General features: G+C 42.1%; 1 protein-coding gene across 12 annotated transcripts in view; it reads right to left on the bottom strand.

Moving 5' to 3' along the window:
* The window catches only part of SFMBT1 (Scm like with four mbt domains 1), a 128063-nt gene that overhangs the window by 105226 nt on the left and 9529 nt on the right, over positions 1 to 13308 (bottom strand). For 10 of the 12 annotated variants that reach the window (XM_053219226.1, XM_053219220.1, XM_053219224.1 and 7 more), the window contains exon 2: positions 10721 to 10793. The exons of the other annotated variants lie outside the window; for them this stretch is intronic. The gene's annotated coding sequence lies outside the window, so the exon portion shown is untranslated. The remainder of the gene's footprint in view (positions 1 to 10720; positions 10794 to 13308) is intronic. 12 annotated transcript variants of the gene reach the window in all.

Genomic DNA, 13308 nt, shown 5'->3' with positions numbered 1-13308 from the left:
CAGCGGGCCTGAAATCTACATTTCCAGGCCCTTGTAGCTGGGTTCCCCCATGAGGCTCTGCCAGCAGCCCCAAGAGGAGGACAGGTTCCTACTTGGTGATAGTGAACTCCAGCAGCATCAGATCAAAATGGGGGTGTGTGGGCTCTAATACCACATTCCCCATTTGCTCCTCCAGCCCTTCTATCTAATTCCTAGAGATATACCCCTTTTTGACCGAAGCACCTGGAGTGGTTTCCAACTAGACACTGACTGACAGTCCACTAAATTCAGAATTTATATAATTCACAGACCAGGGTGAACCTATGCTATTTCTGTGCTAAGAAATATTCATTCGTTCATTCACTCATTCAACAAATTTTTACTGCACACCTACCATAGGCCAGACCCTGTTATAGGTGCTAGACACACAGGAGTAAACAACACAGACAAAAATCCCTGTCCTCAAAGAGCTTACATTCTAGTAGAAGGGAGAGATAATACACAAAACATAAATACAACACACAGTGTTAGATAATCAATGCTTAGGAGAAAAAAAAAGTAAACTAAGTAGGGCAGGGATATGAAGCGGAGGAGGGCTGAAATTTTAGATACACAGGTCACGGAGGTGATTTTTGGGAAAAGAGCCCAAGGAAGTGAGGGAGCCAGTCGTGCACATATCTACAGGAAGAGCATTCCAGGCAGAGGAACAACACGTGCAAAGGCCCTAAGGAGGGAGCCTTCTTGCCTGCTAGAGAAAAGCAGGAGTCCTACGTGGCCAGAACAGATAAAGGGAGGAAGTCTGAGAGGTGGGGGGGTAGGCCACGAAGCCTTGTAGGATACAATAAAGACATTAGCTATAGTAGTATATTCTGAGCAGAGAAGTGACATCACATGACTTAGCTATCAACAGAATCCCTCTGTGTCAAGGGCAGACTTGGAAGCAGCAAGGGCAGAAAGCAGGGGACCAGTTAGGAGACTACTGAAACAGTCCAAAGGAGACTGGATGATAGCTAGGACCAAGGTGGTGACAATGAGGACGCTGAGCAAATTCTGAATAGATTGTGAACTCCTACCTGATCCTTAAAAAGTCAGGGGCTGGTCTGTGAATCTTGCTAGAATTCACACAATAGAAATTCCTATAGGACTCCTACCCAGTGAGAATATAATAGCTTTAGCCAAAGAAAATTAAATTGTAAATTAACATTCTGCAATAGTCAATACAGGGAAAAACTATGTATAACATGATAAGGTTATAATATTTTTAATATTTTTATAGAAATGTAAAGAATCAATATAGAAATACAGAATTTATAGTACCTATAAATTTAGCGACCAGATTAAAGTATTACCTTATTAGCTAATTTCTTTTAATTTTTTTTTTAATATTTATTTTTGAGAGAGAGAGAGAGAGAGAGAGAGAGAGAGAGAGAGGAAGGGAGGGAGGGAGGGAGGGAGGGACAGAAAGAAAGGGAGACACAGAATCTGAAGCTGGCTCCAGGTTCCAAGCTGTCCCACCAGAGCCCAATGCGGGGCTTGAACTCCCAAACCGCGAGATCATGACCTGAGCCAAATTTGGACGCTTAACTGACTGAGCCACCTAGGTGCCCCATTATTAACTATAGTTCTAAGAGAAAAATAATCATATGTAAATTTTCTAGAAAGCAATGAGAAATTTTTCTTTCTTTTTTTTTTTTTAGAGAGAGCACCAACATGCACATGAGCCAGAGACAGGCAGAGAGAGAGAGAGAGAGAGAGAAGGCTCCACGCTCAGTGGGGAGCCCAATGTGGGGTTCAATCCCATGACCCTGGGATCATGACCTGAGCCAAAGTCAAGAGTCAGACGCTCAAGTGATTCAGCCAACCAAGCGCCTGCAATGAAGAATTTTAAAACTAGAAGAAATCTGAAAGTCCCATTCCCTTCATTTTTGGATGAAGGCAATAAAGCCTAGATATAAATGAAGCTTGGTCTTTCTTCATGCACCAAAACATAGTTTAACAGTGTATGGAAATATTTCTGAAATATATCTTTACTTTCTTGTATGTTTAAGAGTGAGGGTCCTGAACACATTCTCAGTTTTCCTTGGTAACTCCAGCCTCTCAAAAGAACCCTTATGTCCAGCCCCAAAGTAATGCTGGGCTTTTGCTAACTGCTGCCACCACTATCTCCACTCATAGTCCTCCCTGCTGAAAGGGTCTGCTTTGAACATGAGACTGGAAACTAGTTCAGACCCATTCATAAACAGAAGTGAGACGAGGTAAGAACCAAAGAAGAAAAGTCAGCTTTGGTACACAAGCTTTATAAATTGTTATAAAATTGCCAACACTTAGAGATGGATTTTGCTTGTTAAAGGTGTTGGGCTGTGTTGTGGGAACGAAGCTTGCCCCCAAATGGATGGCTGGAGCAGCGACGTATGTGCAGTCCTTTAGAGAAAGTTCTGCCCCAAAATGTAATTCATCACTCCTAAGAAAGCATAAAGTTTAAAATTATTTAAAGAAAAATTAACTTTTGACCATTAGTACTACAAATATCACCACATATAAAAGCAAATTGCTGGGACACCTGGGTGGCTCAGTCAGTTAAGCATCGGACTCTTGATTTCAGTTCAGGTCATGATTTCACGGTTTGTGTGTTCAACCCCCCATCAGGCTGAGACTGCCTGGGATTCTCTCTCTTTCTCTCTCTCTGCTCTTCCCCACTCGTTCCGTTTCTCTCTCTCTCAAAATAAACAAACTTTAAAAACTTAAAAAAAGAAAAAAAAGCAAATTGCCAAGGTAATATTTACTTCTCAAACAAGAACTTAAAAGTATAAATCGCAGGGTCACCTGGGTGGCTTGGTCCGTTAAGCATCCAACTCTTGGTTTCTGCTCAGGTCATGATCTCACTGTACGTGGGATGGAGCCCCAAGTCGGACTCTGTGCTGACAGTGCAAAGCCTGCTTGGGATTCTCTCTCTCCCTCTCTGCCCCTTCCCCATGCACATGCATGCTCTCTCACTCTCCTCTCTCTCTCTCTCTCTCTCTCAAAAATAAATGAATAAATAAATAAATAAACAAACACCCAAAAAGTATAATAGGAAAAGTAACAAGCTTTAACAAACAGGCACTTCTTTTCATCTACAACCTACCCCACCAAAATTCTCTAGTCAGCTGACATAAACTTACATTTCTAGTCCCCTTATTACCATTCTACCGAAACTAGTTTATTTTAAAAATTAATCATAAAAAAAAGTTTAAGATTAACCTGTATTGGAAAGGGAAGATTCACAAAACTGAGAACCATAAATCGAAACAGTTAAAATGACTCACACATAAGCACTCAACATAATAAGCTCCCTCAGCAATTAAAGAGCAAATACGGGAGTTCAACAGATAACATAAAGTACAAAGTTTGGGGCCCACTAAGGACATAATATAACTCTTGCAAGCTTCACGCTCACAGCCAGAGGATGAGTTTTCCCTCCACCCCCATGTCCTGACTACTACACACTCCTCCAATTCCAGGTGGGTCCCTGTAGGCCTAAGTTCCAGATGTGAACAGCCCAGGAAACATTAGAGCTAGCTCTTTGCTTCCTCTACTGCTTTCAAAGAGAAAGAGCTAGAAGGAATCTCACCAGGGTTAAAGCTTTTAGGAGGAAACAGCGCTAAAGATAAAGGCTTGGAAAGGGATTTTTAAAGGAAAAGTTCAGGGTTATTTTCTTCTTTACACTGAGCACTTCCTCCATTAAAAAACCAAATAATTTAGTTTATCAGAAAGTCTTACACTAACAATACATGAATAAGTATTCACTGATCACTCATTCCCTGACCTTTCCTCCCACAAAAATGATTTCCCAAAACAATACCCTGTAAGACATCAGCCCCTCCCACACCCCTGCCAAAATACATTCCACGGCAGGCACTCTGTTCCTCTTTTGACAGCACTTAAACACGAGCTATTCCGTGGCATGTCTTACCACAGAACCGTAAGCTTCTCCAGGGCAGGGAGCTCACTCCACTTGGCATTCCTTAAACTCCTGACACTAATGCTTCACACTTCATAGCTATTTAGCCATGGTATAATGGTTACCTCTGATTCAGTACTGAGGGGAAAACATACAACTTTCTATGGCAGCAGTAACACTCCTGCCACCAGGGAGGAGCACTGCCACCATCACAGGAGAAAGAAATCCGCCTACCTCTGCCTCAGGTCAGTACCTCGGACTCGTCCTAGGGTGCGCACTAGCCAATCGGGAGCACCTTTTTCAACAAGAATGAATGGAAGAATCTCAGAGCTCGTTAAAGCAGAGTCCCTGTATAAATGTATCGGGCATTATCCACAAGTAATCGGCTTGCCCTTCCAATTCTTCAAGTGAAAACATGTCTTCAAGCTACCTGTTCTTTAAACACTCGATGGTCCAACTCACCAGGCTCTCCTGTGGTCTTACCAAGCCTTTCACAAGATAAAGAATCTGACTAACCTACTGATTTCTATACTTCTCATATCCCTTCTTGTAGGCACCTTTAAAACTTGCTTTCCGACATAGTTTCTGATACTGTGTGACACTTTCTTCGCCACAACCCAAGTCTACAAGTCACAGCCTTCTGCCTGCCTCCACAGGTCAGAACTATTCACTAGAGCATAAAATAAGTGGCAGAAAGAAGGCCACAGCAGAGCAAACACACTTGGCTCAGGAACACCCAGGGGCACCCTCAGTGGCTGACCATCACTACAGCCAAGAGCAATGTTGCTCACAGACCACTAGCACACGCCCACCTGCCCGCCACTGGCTCAGCGTGCACGTCCTCTGAACACAGGACACAGTCATGGGTTAGGACGGTACGAACGCAAAGAGAAAGAATACACTACCAAGAACGGTCACACATGTTTTGAGGAAAGTATTTTAGAAGCAACAGCAGTACACAGAGGAGACACTGATGGGGGTATGAATATGTGCTCTGAGTAGTGTTCTGAAGTGTCATAACTAAGAACTCGGACTACTGGGATATACTGAGTTGAACAGGGTTCAACTACAGAATGCATCAACATTCCAAATTCAGTTTCTTCAGAAATTACTGTACTGGAACCAAAGCATCATGTTTAAAGTTCCTTGCCAAGTAGCTCAAATAAAAATCAACTGGTTTTTATTTTTTAATTTAGGTACATATCTGCCAAACGAGCAAAGGAACACAAATATACTTCCAGAAAGTGATATAATTTGTTAGCCAATCCATGGTGCTGCAATTGTCTCAAAACCAAAAACCAAAACAAATTATCTAAATTTGTAACAAGCAGCATGCACTCAGGGCTTGGACTCTAAAGGCCTGGTCCACACGTCAGCAGGCTGTGGACATCTACGGACATCTACAGAATCTGCAGACGCTTCAGGAACTCAGTCTGCGCGCCTCTCCTGCAGCAGGGAAAGGGGGGAGAGTGGCAGAGCCGGCAGAAGGCCTCTACATGACTCTGCCTCCTACTACGCTTACTCCACTGCACCCACTTCCTCTTTTCTCTGGATTTGGGGGACAGGGACGGGTTGGAGAACATTTTTCTACAGCTACACTAACTCAGAAAAAAACTTTAAATATTACAAAGCTCATCTTAATCCAAGCACATTCAGTTATCATTAATCCATGGTACTGTTTGTAGCATTAAAAAACTGGAAATAACACAAAATGTATACAAATAGGGAACTGGCTGAATAAATTAACATGCATCCTGGGAGCACCTGGCTGGCTTAGTAGGTAGAGCATGCGACTCTTCAGCTTGGGGTCATGAGTTCAAATCCCATGTTGGGCATGAAGCCTGCTTTATTTTTTCTTAAAGAAACATTTTTTTTAACGTTTATTTATTTTTCAGAGAGAAAATGTGTGAAAGCAGAGGAGGAACAGAGAGAGAGGGAGACGGAGGATCTGAAGCGGGCTCTGTGCTGACACTGGAACAGCCTGACATGGGGCTCAAACTCATGAACTGTGAGATCATGACCTGAGCTGAAGTCAGTTGCTTAACCGACTGAACCACCCAGGTGCCCATGAAGCCTACTTTAAAAGAAAAAGAGGAAGAAAAAGAACAAGGTGCATCCAATGTAACAGACTGCTAGATAATCATTAAAAGAATGAGGCAGGGGGCGCCTGGGTGGCTCAGTCGGTTAAGTGTTGGACTTCGACTCAGGTCATGATCTCACAGTTCGTGGGTTCAAGCCCGACATCGGGCTCCGTGCTGACGGCTCAGAGCCTGGAGCCTGCTTCAGATTCTGTGTCTCCATCTCTCTCTGCCCCTCCCCCACTTGTGCTCTGTCTCTCAAAGGTGAATAAATGTTAAAAAATAATAATAATATAAAAAAAAGAATGAGGCAGGGCTTTGTGTACTTTGATATACCTCAGATATTTTAAATGAAGGGTACCGGTGCGACTGGGTGGCTCAGTTGGTAAAGCACTAACTCTTGGCTGTGGCTCAGGTCATGCCTGCCGTTAGCACAGAGCCTGCTTAGGATTCTATCTCCCTCTCTCTGTCTCCCTCCTGCTTGCTCTCCATCTCTCTCAAAACAAATAGAAATAAACTTAAAAAAATAAATAAATAAATGAAAAGAGCCCTACCAATTTTTTTTTTTAAGTGGGTAGGGAAATATATGTTTTTATACAAATAGAATTTTTCTGGAAAGAAAAAAGAAAGTAGGAGTAACAGTGGCCTACAGAAGGGACTGAGGGTCTCAGTAAAGGAGTACACTTTTTCACAATTTGAAAATATTTTACTAGGTACACGTATCCCTGTTAAAATTAACAAGTCCTTAAGTCTGTGATTATGATAAAATTAAAGCAATGGAAGAAAAAGTGTTGCTATTAAAAGCAATCTCAGGGCGCCCAGCTGGCTCAGTTGGTAGAGCATGTGAGTCTGATCTCAGGGTTGTGAGTTCAAGCCCCATGTTGGATGTAGAGATTACTCAATGATAAAATCTTAAAAAATAAAAATAATAATATGCAATCTCTTCTTTCTTATCCATCTCTAATTCTTTGCGGAAAAATTTGAATTTATTTAAACAAGTGTGGAGTGGATATACAGAGGTCCACTCTACCTTCCTCCTCCAAAGCCATAGCCAATTTCTTGCCATAATGTTAAAAAAAAAATTTTTTTTTCACTTGCTTCTCAAACCAAGATGCAAAAATCTCCTAAATGTCTGGCTCTAATGTAACCAAAGTTTAAAGGATTCAAATACATTAGTAAGTCCATAACTAAAGTCAGTTACATTTCATATGTTAATATTGTGTTCTAATCAGATTTTATGAGGAAACAGTTTCACCGAAGATCTTCTTATCTCTAAACTTACAAAGAACTTTAGAATTTCTGAAGAGTCCAAATTTCCTACTTACCCCAGCAAAAGTCACTTCAGTAAAAAAACTAGGGGGTTTCTCCCTATAGCTTCAAAATTTCCAAAGCTTCTCCAAAGCAGGACTGGGGAGAGGGACTGCAGATAAAGCTTCAGTAAGCATGTCTAACTCTCCTCCACCTCTGCAGATGCCTTCCCTGGCCTCAGGGACCCCAGAGCACCGATTCAGTTAACAACAGTGAGAGGACAGCGGATCCGCTCAGTCTGATCCCGAAGCTCAGCATGGGGCTCACACACCTGCCAGGAACAGGCTCTCATCAGTCAGTCACACCTGGGCAAACGAAGTGGCAGGTGGCACAACCTCACCCCCACACAGAACCAGACTGCTGACCACCTCTACAACTACTACCAGAAAAAGTAAAGCAAATGACTGTAACTAATGCCCTCCAACTGGATTTTTACTAGTGGAAATATATTTGTTGAAGACCTATAGATGTGCAGTTACCTTGGAAAAAAATGCTAAGTTGAAATAATGACAATGAAGTTAAGGAAAGAAATTTTGCTAACCTAAAACATTAACCAAAATAGATACTCTAAGCAGCAAAATGCTGAGTTCTCATGAAAAAAATTCTGAACATCCAGAATTAAACTATATAACACTGTACAAAAATCTCTGGACTCTGGGGGAAAAAATGACTTCCTAGATCATCTACAGGTTGGTTGTTTATTCACACCTCCATTTAACATAGATGTATTTGCCATGCACTATCTCAGTAGCAGGCACGCCATGCTGGTTAAGACAGACCCAATTCCTCCTCCTGCACTGCTGGTGGGGATGCCAAATGGTGCAGCCACTGTGGAAAACAGTATGGAGGTTCCTCAAAAAGTTACAAACAGAACTACCCTATGATCCAGCAATTGTACTACTGGGTATTTACCCCCAAAATACAAAAACATTAACTGAAATGGATACATGCACCCCTGTGTTTATTGCAGCATTATTTACAAAAGCCACATTAGAGAAGCAGCTCAAGTGTTCACTGACTGATGAACGGGTAAAGAAGATGTGGTGTACATACAGTGGAATATTACTCAGCCCTAAAAAAAGAATGGAATCTTGCCATTTAGAACATGGATGGAGCTAGAGAGTATTATGCTAAGTGAAATAAGCCAGTCAGAAAAAGACAAATACCATATGATTTCACTCATATGTGGAATTTAAGAAACAAAACAAACAAGAAAGGGGAAAGAGAGAGAGAGAAAGGGAGAGAGGCAAATCAAGAAACAGACTCTTAACTACAGAGAACTGATGGTCACCAGAGGGGATGGGGTAGGGGATGAGGGAAATAGGTGATGGAGATTAAAGAGGGCACTTGCTGTGATGAGCACCAGGTGTTGTATGGAAGTGTTGAATCACTGTGTTGTGCCCTTGAAATTAATATAGCATTCTGTTAACTATACTGGAATTGAAATTAAAAACTTAATTAAAACAAAACAAAAAAAGACCCAGTTCCTGTCTTCATGAAGTTTACAATAGTATATGCAAGAACAATGCATCAGGGCATTGTCGAGTTCTCCCACAAGGAGCAATAAGGAAAAACATCACTGGAGTAGATTTTAATACTACAGTGTGCTTTCAAAGCATATACAATAAATTAAATTTTTTAATTTAAAGACAAAAGTGAGCTGAAAATAAGATAATTTCATATAGTGATAAATGCCATAAAGAAAACCAAACAGCCATATGAAAGTAGTACCTGGAGTGAAGGTAAGGATATTGAAGCAAGTTTCACCCCTGAGCTGAAGCCCCTATCATCCTATGATGAAAAGGAACTAACTATAATAAACTTGGTATGCTTGGAGGGACAGAAAAAACATGGGAAAGCAGTGGAAACATGGCAGAGACGGGTAGGGGACAAATCACAAAAGGCATTACAGGCCACAAAAGGAGTTTGGATTTTACTGTAATGACTTCGGAAAGTCACTGGCAGGCTCTAAGCCTGGGAGTGACAAGATGGAATGTGACTAAACATGATAGCTTCTTGTTTTGCACACAAATGCATTTTCGTGGGGAAAGAAATGTTACAGACGGTGGTACTGCAATGCTGCCTGTGTGCCTCCATCAGCCATAGTTACCCACCACCTGCTCTCTGCTAGGCTGTGCGAGGTACTGATGGGGAGGAAAACATGGTCTCTGACCTTGAGCTCACATTCTGGTAGAGATGAGAAACACTGAATACATAATTACAACTGTAATATTTGTAAGAGTAGAATACTAGCACATGAGCACCCAGGGTAAAGGGTAGTTAATGTGGCCAAGAGCAGTCTAGGAAGGGAGACCTCACACACGACTGGAGTCTTACAGGGCAAGCAGGGATTTCCTCAGTGCATTCCACTCTGCACAACACCCAAGCCACTGGTGGGACAGAAGAAAATGTAGGGGCTGTAAAGGCTCTTTCTTTTAAAGTATATTATATAGAATTTTTATGGTGGGATGGGGGGGGTGTTAACACATAAAACTTGCAACTGTAAGTTCACAGCTACTGCTTAAATAAAATTTTATTAAAAACTTCAAAAGCACAAACTTCCAATTATAAAATAAATTAAGTCCTGGGATGTAACGTACAGCACAGCGATTATAGTTAATAATACTGTATTGCATATATGCTAAGAGAGTAAATCTTAAAAGTTCTCATCACACACACACACAAAAAGCGTTGTAATTGTGTGTGGTGAAGAATGTTAACTAGACTTGCTGTGGTCATCATCCCCTGATATATACAAATATTGAATCATTGTGTTGCACACCTGAAACCAATACAATGCTGTATGTCAACCATATCTCAATTTTAAAGTTAATTATCTTTTAAAAAGAACTTCAATTATGTGGTGTTCCCGCCACACAAAAATGCAAGTCTACATGTCACTTCAACAAGTGGATCTGTGCTGTGTGTGTGTGTGTGGTGTGTGTGTGTGTCTGTGTGTGTTACTCGTCATGAGCTGAGATTAAAAACGTGTTTTATTTTTTTTTTAAGTTTATTTACTTATTTTGAGAGATGAGGCAGAGAGAGAGGGAGAGAGAGAATCCCCAGCAGGCTCCATGCTGTCAGCGCAGAGACCAATGCAGGGCTTGATCCCACGAACTGCGAGATCACGACCTGAGCCAAAATCAAGAGTCAGACACTCAACCAACAGCACCACCCAGGTGCCCCTAAAAATTTTTATTAATACTAACTTTTCTCGCAGCCATTTTTATACTCTCCCCATCTCAAACAAAAACAGGGTTTCATCAAAATTTTCAAAGAAAAAATCTAAATACTCTCCACTTAGATTCAAAAATGATTAACTATTTCCTGATTAGCTTTATCTGTGTATATGTACGTACATATATGTATACTTCCTGAGCTATCTGGAAGTATTGGAGACATCATGACACCTCACCTCTAAACGCTTCAGCTGCTGTCCCCCAGGAATAAGGGCATTCTCCTATATAATCACAATGCCATTAGCACACCTAAAAAAAAGAAAAAGGAAAAATAATCAACAATTCCTTAATATCATCTACTATCAGGTACCTAGTTTTAAAAATATCTAAGTATGAGGGTGCCTGGGTAGCTCAGTTGGTTAAGCATCCAACTTTGGCTCAGGTCATGATCTCATGGCTTGTGAGTTCAAGCCCCGTGTCGGGCTCTGTGCTGACAGCTCAGAAGCTGGAGCCTGCTTCGGATTCTGTGTCTCCCTCTCTCTCTCTGCCCCTCCCTCACTCATGCTCTGTCTCTCTCAAGAATAAACATTAAAAAAATAATTTAAAAAATTTAAAAAATAAAAATATTTAAGTATGAAGAAAGGGCTTTGTTGAAAACCTTACTGAAGTATTTTAATAAACTGATTAGATTTATTACTTGTATTTCATTATTTTTCATTTTTAAATGTAATAATACTTTATGAAATTTAAGTTAAATATCAAATATTCAAAAGTCAACTTTTTAATATTAAAAGTGATTATGGTAATTGAATATGACAAAAAGCATGGAAGTGGCACACGCAAGATTGACATTTCTGAAGTGCTGTGTTAGTGGAAGGACACTCTAGACAGAGGGACATCCATGGAAAAGGATTTGCAGAAGAGCAGGGTCTCGGTGCGGCTGGGGGCGGGGGGAAGCATGTGAGAGAGAGGGAGATGAGCGGGACAGGTCACACAAGAGGAGCTCTTCGAAGATTCTGCATGCTTTCCGGAGGAGTTTGGACTTCATCACCACTGGCAGTGAGAGTTCTCCATGATAAAATCAAATTTGCTTAGAGAGCTCTATCTGGCCACAGTGTCAGATTAACTGGAGAGCAGGGAAGATGGGGGGACCATTTGGAGTCAATAGAACAATGTTTACATTTTTCACTACAAATACTTAACATTTTAGTAACACTGTGGGTTGAATAAACCTGCTATACTGGTCAAGGGACAAAACAAAAACAGTAAAATTAAACTAAGTTTATCTTGAATGTTCATGTCATAGAAATGCAGCTTTAAAGACAGAAAAGTACAGTCAGAAGAGACATGTAAATTTTGAAAGAAGCCGTTGGGCACTTCTGAAGGTTTCAGCATTTAATGGAGCTGGCTCTTTTAATACCCAGTTTCACTTTCCAAAGTGGCTTTCCGTTTCCTTGGCAGATTCATCACTGGCACTAATTTTATGTTTATCAGTCACAATTAAAAATTTCCAAAGGAAAACCAATGGGAAAGAGGTGGGTGCAAAACATAAAGCGATTTTCAAATACCCAGAGTGCCCTCAGGGCAGTACTAGAAGTAACTGCAGAAGCTCCCTGTACAGAGTCCAGGCGCTGGATGCCAAATCTGCCCGGAGGAGGAGGGGGAAGGATGGGGGAGGGGAGGGGGGAGGAGGGAGTAGGAGGGGGGAGGATGGAGGAGGGGGAGGAAGAAGAGGAGTGGGGAGGAGGTGGGAGGGGGAGGAAGGAGAGGAGTGGGGAGGAGGTGGGAGGGGGAGGAGGAGGGCAGCCCTGGGAGGCTGGCTAAGCAACAGGGCAGGATGGGATGCTAGCCCTTTACTCCCTCCCCCCAGGAGACCTCTAGTTTCATTTAGGTTACATATCAGGCTTCCTAGAAAGATTTCATTTGAACAAAGGGTTCCATAGCTTTAAAAACGTTTGAAAGCTAACAAGTCTGAGTTGCATGAACGTTCTTAAGTCAGAGGCTGGTAACTGAAGAAGACTGAGTTCCACAGGAGAGCTGCCGCACGATGAAACAAACACCATTACTACCATCGCTGAGGAGGAACGTAGAGAAGGAGATCTCGGCAGACAGGCCTACTGGAGGAGTAGCAGCTTTGGGGTAGAATAAGGAATTGTTTTGGACCTGTGCATTTTGAGGGACCAGTGGGGCATTCAAATTGGAAAGGTCCAGACAGTAAAGGACATGTGGATACAAAGCTTAACAGAAAGGTTTAAGAGGGCTAGGTGGTCTAAACGTGGATGAATCCACCGAGAGAGCTGTAAACAGAGACACAAAGCTGGGTCTGAAAAGGTCATGGAAGGCAAAACGAAAAGGGTCTTCCTCAAGACAGGACCCTGTGGGGCCATCCACACACAGGGCCACTTTAGGAGGAGACCCTGAATTTGCAATAGCCTGTGTCCAATAGCAGAGAGGGCACAGGCTAGACCGGTTAGAAATGGTTTTCCACAAAGCAGAGGCTACAGAAGGGCAAAGGGGTAAGAGTAAGGGTACTGGCTGGTAAGCAAGTGAAAGACTGGACAATGGGTCCAGATCTGAAGGGGCTGGAACTCAGAGAAAAAGGAGATCACAATGAGATGGGGGAGTATGGAAGCCTCCCGAGGAGGCTGTAGAAAAACACGACACCAGAATCTAAGATTTCACTAGTAGAGGTATTCTGGAAAGAGCTCCTTTTAGACATGTTAATAGGAAGCCAAGATGAGGGTAAAGACTGGGCGGGGACATTGGGACAAGGTCCTCAGAACCCTGTAGTGCCTTAAGGCCCCGGGTCTGGCAGCAGGAGTCA

The sequence above is a fragment of the Acinonyx jubatus genome, chromosome A2 (genome assembly GCF_027475565.1).
Source record: "Acinonyx jubatus isolate Ajub_Pintada_27869175 chromosome A2, VMU_Ajub_asm_v1.0, whole genome shotgun sequence".
Classification (NCBI taxonomy): domain Eukaryota; kingdom Metazoa; phylum Chordata; class Mammalia; order Carnivora; family Felidae; genus Acinonyx; species Acinonyx jubatus.
This window is presented reverse-complemented; position numbering and strand designations above follow the sequence as displayed.